Here is a 7809-nt window from a genome sequence, read left to right as displayed (position 1 = left end):
AGGTTACAGGATGATCTGACTTATGTCTTCAGCTACCTGTTGGGAAGGAATAAAGGAGATGGAGCCAGACACCTCTTGGAAGTGCAGAGCAAAATGATCAAGTTGCAACATGGCAAATTCCAAGGAGGGGGGTGTGGCATTCACATTTTCTAGAAAAATCCCTTCGCCCAGGATTTTTCTCCTGGGAAGCTGAAAAGCCTCAGAGAAAAAAAGAAAACAGTAATTATCTGCTTTGCTTCTCCTGTGTTTTGCTCCTTTGAAATGTGTTTGGAGATTGTTTACCAACAGGTGGTTGTTTTATTGGTTTCCGCTGTGGGTTGTTTTCACTCATTGGCCACTTGGGGCCAGGCTGTGTTGGGACTCTGGAGAGAGTTTTCATTATTATCCTTTTAGCCTTTTGTAAGTATCCTTTCTGTATTCTTTAGTACAGTATAGTTTAGTATATCATTCTTTAATATATTATAGTATCATAAAGAATAAATTAGCCTTCTGAGAGCATGGAGTCAGAGTCATCATTCCTTCCTGCCATGGGGCACCCTGCAAATACAATAGGAGGGTATGTGGAAATTCTTACCAGTGAGCGTGGACAACCTGTTGTGGCAAAGAGGTCGTGGAATTTCCCATCCATGATGAGATTCAAAACTCATCTGGACATTTTGCAAGATGAGCTTCAGCTAAGCAAGCTGAAGGGGAGGTAACTAGCATCCAGCCACAATGATGTGCTAGGTGGCAGCCCTGCTCCTGCCTGCAGCTGCAATGGGCCTCTTACAGGTGACTGTCACCAGTCATGTCTTAGCAGCCTCTAGGGACAAGCTAAACACAGAGCTGATGCAATGATGAGGAAACTGTGCAACAAGATTTTTAGAACTGGACACATGAAATAGCTGCATGTAGATCCTGAGGAGAAGATGGAGCCTCCACAGATCCTGGAGCATTGATCATAGCTCCCAGTACCTGTTCTGCTTTGCATTTGTATGTCTCTGTGACAAATCAACAAGGAATGTATTTGCTCTCTAACTGCAAATCATTGTAGCCTCATAATAGTCCATCCACTTCAAAACAGCCCTTTTGCTGCACTGACTCACACCTCCATGTCTCTTCTTGCTCCCCTTCTTAAGTATTTTTGGATAAGTCATCTTCTTGTTTGGGGTACATAAAGATGTCTGAAGCTCAGCTCCCTAACCAAAAGGGTTAATAAACAGAAGGAACTGAGAAATTGCAGGCAAAATTATCTAAACTACGTGTGTGTGATCCTATAAAATGCAAACAGGCAACATTTGATCCACCATAAAGTCTCCCAGCTTCAAGCAAACAATAAACATCTTTTGAATAAAATTTGAACATGCACAGCAAGTGCAGACCAGCCTGGAAACACTGGTTTTGATCCTGCTCTGGGAGGTTTAAAGCCTATCACCAGATCACAGCCCTACAATATGGCTCATTACACTACATCTGAAGTCTTGAAATTGTTACAAGACTGTGGTCGTTATTTTTCACTTTCCAGGTCAAAATTTAAATCTGTTGCATCCACTGAGAAACACATTCAAACATATTTAAATGAGTTTAAATTCCCAGAAATACATTATTTACAGGTCGCTTATATTTAGAAGTCTACATAAAGGAAGCTGTTTACTCTTTAGCTATGATTATCTGAAAAAACTAAGCTGGGGTTCATTTATGCTAATACTAGCAGTAGTGGGGCCATCAAAAGAGAACATGATTTGCTCCAATCCCTTGTTTATTATGTGGTGTTAATTCTTCATCTCAGAAGTCAGCAAAGTAAATATAGTTCCTTGTCTAATGTCACTGTCATACAAACTTACAACCATGTTTCTGCTGACCGGGTCAGCATCAAGCCAGATGGTCAGCCCGTGTCCTTCTGCCTTTCACTCTCAAATCTCAAAGTAGCTGGTTTCCATTTCCCTCGTTCCCTTTTTAGGTAGGTAAGGAGCAGGTGCTCCGGTTCCTTCACCTCAAGGACTGCTGACTCCAGCACTTCTCAGGTTCCCGTAAAAAGAAACTCTGCGTGAACGAGATGCAGAACTACAAACGCAAAGACACTCGAGCCGCCGGCGCTGCTCCGTTCTCCCCGCCTCCAGCCGGGCCCTTCCCTCCCGCGGCAGTTTCCAGCGATCCGTGCCCGCAGCTCCGCGTGCGGCTGCGCGGCGGGGCCGCAGCGGGGCGGGTGTGTGCGGAGCTGTCCCTGTCCCCGTGAGTCCGTCCCGGTTTTTGTCGCGCTGTCCCGCCAGCCCCACCCGCGCCCCGGGCGAAGCGGGAGCGGCCCCGGCGGGGGAACCGGGCTCCCGCAACTCCTCGTTAGTATAGTGGTGAGTATCCCCGCCTGTCACGCGGGAGACCGGGGTTCGATTCCCCGACGGGGAGACCTGCGCCTGCGCGCTTCTTTTTATTGCCCCGCCCCGCGCGAGTCGTTTTTATGACGCGAGGTAAAAGGCGCCGCCCGACGGCACGAAAAATACAGTTTCTGGCCTCCCCGTCGGGGAATCGAACCCCGGTCTCCCGCGTGACAGGCGGGGATACTCACCACTATACTAACGAGGAACTGCCTTGCGGGCTAGGTCTGCGGGACTGCTTTTATGAGTACATCCGCACAACCGCCCCTCCGTTGGTGGCTTATCAACGCTGCGTTGTGGGCGGAGGGACAGCAGGGGCGACCTCCGGCAACGGGAGCATGGACCCACGAGCCTGCTTAGGGCGGCAACGGTGCGGGAAGGGAGCTCGGCGCCACCGGGGAGCGGGGGCGGAAGGCCCTTGCTGCTACGGACCACTAGCGGGGGGGTGTGGGTGGGGAGAGTGGGCGTGCTTGCGCGGGAAGGCGGTAACGGAGCAGTGTCGGAGCAGAGGGGCCGGCGCAGGGCCGCGGCGGCGGACGGGCAGGGGCCTGGGCCGCGTCGGCCCAACCCGCCCCCGCCCTGCCCCTCCGACCGAGGGGGCTGCACTGCCAGCGGCCAAGTTGTAAGGGTCTGATCGCGACTGCCCAACAAGACCTCGTGGCGCAACGGTAGCGCGTCTGACTCCAGATCAGAAGGCTGCGTGTTCGAATCACGTCGGGGTCAATACGTTTTTTTCCCTCCCTTGTCGGCTTTTACCGCCTTCCTTGCGCACGAAATCGAGGAACGTTATTGTTGCTTGGTGTTTTTTATGTTTCTCGCTACTGCTTAAGGTCTCTTCTTTTGCTTGAGGCTGAGAGAGCAGCGCGACACAGAGGGCACAACGAGGGTCAAGGCAAGATCCCATTGGATAAAATTGTAATTGTCTTTGTTTATGGTCTTTGTGTGTATAGGACTGTCTGATTACACACTTAAACAAAAAAGGCAAGAACGTGTCAAAGGTTTACTTTATTAAGGCAGCCGACTCCGTGGAAATGATGAGAAAACTTCAGAAAGTTGAATAGAAAGAGTAACTTTCAATTTTAAAGGGGACAGAGGCCCCAGAAGTGGAGATACCATGTTTTCAGTACAGAAATTCACATAACAAGGAGAAAAAGTCAAGGCAGAAACAGCCAATGGTTTGATGGAGCCAAGAGTTCAGAGAGATCTTGAGAACCCCACAGAAGAATGAAACCCTGATAGAGAGAAAGAGGGAACCAGGGTGCCGGTGGGGGGAACCCTCGAGGGTGATGGGGTTAGGCTGCAGAAGAGAAGAGTTTTCTGAGGAGTAGCTATTTCCACATGCTGAGATTGACAGGTATCCATGGCAGAAAGGCACAGAGGGGACTTAGCTTTGATTTAGACATGAGATAGCAAGTCTTAGAAATAATACTTTAGTGATTTACATGGACTGGAAAGTTTGACACTTGATGAAATTTAAATGAGAGGAAGACAATAGTTTGTCAAGGGTCTGAATTGAGAGAGAATGCCAGAGATACAATTCTCACTTTGTAAGGACTGATTATTAGTGTTGTAAACCACAGAAGAAAACGAATACAGAAGTCTTGGAAATCATACTCAGCAGACTCAACAAATTATGTGGGGGTTATTAAACCAAATACATTGGCTTTTACAGGCTATTGTTTGTTCTATATACCCTTAAAACCTTTTAAATACAGAAATTCTGGATCTTCCTTAAGTGATCTGTTGCAGTACTTTGCTATTCTTACAATTACAAAATTAGCACATGTAGTTTACCCTGATGTCTCTTTTGCCTTGACTTAAATCCAGTCCTCATGTCATTTCACTGGAGAACAGTTTCTCACTTCCTTTTTATAGGTACTTCTTACATATTTGAAATTTGTTATGCCTCTCTATAGATGTTCCAGCATAACAGACTATGTTTGCTGGGCCTCTGATTATTTTATCGCTTGCCTCTGGAGCCTTTCCAAACCCGCTGCATTTTTAAGCACTCAGAACTGGTCACAGTATTTCAGCTGACTCAGATTTTACCAGGTCTGAATGGACAAGGAGGACTGCCTCACATGCTGTGCTGACAGGAATTCCACTTACTGTGGTTAGCCCTTTTTTTTCTTTAATGCACAATCTGTTAGATGGATGCATTTTGTATGAGATGCATCATCTGTTAGATGTTTCCCTGGTCCCACACAGTACCTTATCTCTCAGCCTCACCACCCACCAGAGAGCTGGATGTAAGAAGTGGCAGCAATCTGTTTGCATTCCTGTACCTCTGCCAAAGCAGGTGCCCCGCTCTAAACATTCCAGATTGTTGCCAGACAATATCTCTGGCTTGCAGTAAGGGTAATATCTGCTTATAGGAGTCAAAGTTTTCAGAGAGTGGTTTGCACTAGTATACCTGACATGTGCAGGCTGTCACAAAACAGCCCATCTCGCTCTGCCCTGCCCATCCCTACCTGTGCCTTTCCCTCCTTCCACTTGGATCACATCTTGCAATGGCATTGCAGCAGCTGCCAGCTCAGCATGTGAATCTGGTGGCACAGCTACTAGATCCAACACAGGAAAAGCACCAGGAGCACATGGCCTGGGACAGGATAGAGAGCAGGATCATCCCCTTTGGCAGCAACCACACATACTAGTGGTTCAGTTTAAGATTTTGTCAGCTGTTCTTTGGGAGGAGAGGTCACAGTCCCTAAATCAAAATCATCTAGTGATGTTTCAAAACTAAATGAAAGAATTAAATATGCCTTAGCTACCTACAAACTCTCCCACTCAATTTCCTATTGGTGACATGGGGATAATAGTTCCCTTTGACCTTACAGATGTTTTGTCAGGTTGACTCCATTAATTCTGAGGCATCCAAGTATGCCAGTGGGTATTTGTCTCTCAGCAGCATTTCAATAGCCCATGTGCTTCTGTGCTTTTTGTCTCTTCCTGACTTTAAAATACTGCATTTTGTAACCTGACTGTTCTCTTAACACAGATGTTTTTTCTTATGAAATTGTTACTAGCTAAATATAGACAAAAACTTAAATCCACTTAAGCCTCAAAAAACAGTGGAGCTGAAGTAATAGCTTATATATGGTAAATATAACTACTGTATGTGTTTGACAGAAATATCCAAATAATTATAGTTTGGAAATGATTCAGTGTAGGAAACCACTCTGAAAACTGTCCATTTCATTTCTGCCAGCATACTTAAGCAGGAGCTGACACCTTGTTGGTATAGGCCTTTGACTATCATAGGATCAGCAGTAAGAAGTTTTAAAGCAGTTGTACAAATTTCTTTCCTTGCCTGGGCACAGCCATACAGTGCTGGGCATCCCTTTATTCACCTGTGTGTTCACTGTTTCAGGTGACACTGGCAGAGCAGCGTTCCTGGTGGCTGCCAGCTCTGGAACTGCTCTAGAAGCAATATGCTCCATTATACTAAGGCATGCTTTCTTTCAGATCACTTTTCCCTTTCTACTTCAAAACCAGACATTTCTAATGAGAAAACTAGAGTTACTAAAAAGCCACCTAATTTTTCTAAATTAATCAAGATTGTGAAAAAGAAATAATTGATTCTAGAAAGTATAGTTATGCTGTGCTATAATGATTAGACAACTGTTTATTTCTAGTAAAGCTTTCCAGTTTCTATTGTATTTCTCAAAGGGAATATAATTTTCATAGTGAAACCTGCCAAGACTGAATTAATACTTCATACAGCTTTTTTACATTTCCTTATCAGCTCAGTCTAAGACAAGAGCATGTCTGTAACACTTGCTTTAATGCCTTTGCTATGAATTTATAGTCATTATATTATCTATTGTGAGACAAATGTTACATATGAATGCAAATTATACAGCTATACTTCATTATAGGCCGTTTTCCAGACCCTCCACTTAATTTAGGTTACTTTTTTGAAAGCACATATATAGAAAAATAATTTTTTCAGCATACTGCAATATAAACCATTTGTCTTATTTTTATGGTTGGCATTAGAAGTTAGAAATCACAAACTTAGGGAAACTCAAGCCAGAAATCTGAGACAGTTTAAAAGGCATTCAGTGTTTTCATGTCAAAGATGAATGTATGCTTGAAAAATCTCTTTCTCACGCTCAGGAAAGCTAAGAAATTCCAGACATTTGGGAGGGTCCTACAAAGGAAGGATTTTTGGCTTCTCCTTTCAGCATATTTCACATTTTTAGGCAAGCTTAGAGCACTTTTTTAACCACCGGAAATGGCCATAGTCTCACAACATTTTCACATTTTTTCCTAAACTTTGCTTTTGTCAGCATTTATACTGACAAGTGGTAAACTATAACTACCTGTTTCTCAGGTAGAGGCAGGTATTCTGGTCTTCAAAAACCAGAACTTGCAGTTAGGGATAAACATTCAAGTGCTGGAAAGCTTCACAGAAGGCGTGGTAAAACAACAGTTCCATGCTCCAATCTTTACACAGCACATTATTGAATAGGCATATGGACCAGAGACTTCATACTTGTGGGTTTTTTCCCCCACTGTAACAACATTAGAAAGATTTTTTAAGCTCAGTCATACTGAACTCATTCCCTTCATCCCTTTGACTGCTGCCTCATGCTACAAAACATGACATCTTTTTTCCTTCAAACAGAGCAAAAAACAATAAAGGTGCAGATCCTCTGCTGCATTAAGGTCTAATTGTGGTGACACCTGCAGGTTCCAGTGTCAATTATCATGTATTTGCACATTTAGGTGCTTTCTTATGCTACTTTCCCTGTCTTTACCTTGCCTGGAAGATGCCTGTTGGTCCCAAAGTGCGACAGTAGCAAGTGTAGCACCAATAAAGGACAGCTTTGTGCCAAGGACTGTTTAGGGACTTTGCTTCCCAGAGAAGTCTATTGCTCCAAAGAAGAGTGACACTGAAGTATTGTATCATGCTTCTTTAGGTTTGGCTGCTTTGGAAGCAACTAGAGGTAACCAATAAAAGAGTTCTGTATCAGTGCAAGGCAGTTACATCAGGGTAACAACATAATAGAGAAAGTAATTCACAATAAATACACTTTTTTCTTTATAGTTGGGGAAAATAACTTTCAAAATTTAAATGGACTATAAATATGAACTTTAAGCAATGTTAATGAGAGCCACAACCTCAAGTAGCTTGTCAAGAACAGTGCTGGAGTTTGAGCAAATAGCCAAAACATATGATATGTTTCTGCTATCTTTATGCTTCTGTGCCAGTTTCATCTGACAGCAAAAGCAGAAAAACACAGAGCCAAGATAAGACAAGTCAGCCCATCCATTTGTTATGACCAAAGCTGAACTGTGAGTGTGACTGTAGGGATTTACTACTTCATAGTGTATTCCTGTAGGGGTTTTTATGCTACACTTAGTGCATTAAAACCAGGCCTACCATCAGCATACTTAGACTTCAAGCTCAGCAGTTGTACTTCCTTCCACTCCTGAACTGTCACTGACAAGA

At 44.1% G+C, this 7809-nt stretch overlaps 3 non-coding genes across 3 annotated transcripts; 2 read left to right on the top strand and 1 right to left on the bottom strand.

The window, feature by feature from the left end:
- The first annotated feature begins 2310 nt into the window (after nucleotides 1–2310).
- TRNAD-GUC lies at nucleotides 2311–2382 on the top strand. Its single transcript has one exon. It is a non-coding gene; the product is annotated as a tRNA-Asp (tRNA).
- A 105-nt stretch (nucleotides 2383–2487) lies between these two features.
- Nucleotides 2488–2559, bottom strand: TRNAD-GUC. Its single transcript has one exon. It is a non-coding gene; the product is annotated as a tRNA-Asp (tRNA).
- A 443-nt stretch (nucleotides 2560–3002) lies between these two features.
- TRNAW-CCA lies at nucleotides 3003–3074 on the top strand. Its single transcript has one exon. It is a non-coding gene; the product is annotated as a tRNA-Trp (tRNA).
- Nucleotides 3075–7809: the final 4735 nt, after the last annotated feature.

Source organism: Camarhynchus parvulus, chromosome 1A (genome assembly GCF_901933205.1).
Source record: "Camarhynchus parvulus chromosome 1A, STF_HiC, whole genome shotgun sequence".
Classification (NCBI taxonomy): Eukaryota; Metazoa; Chordata; class Aves; order Passeriformes; family Thraupidae; genus Camarhynchus; species Camarhynchus parvulus.
Note: the sequence above shows the minus strand (reverse complement) of the source record. Positions and strands in the feature narration are given on the sequence as shown.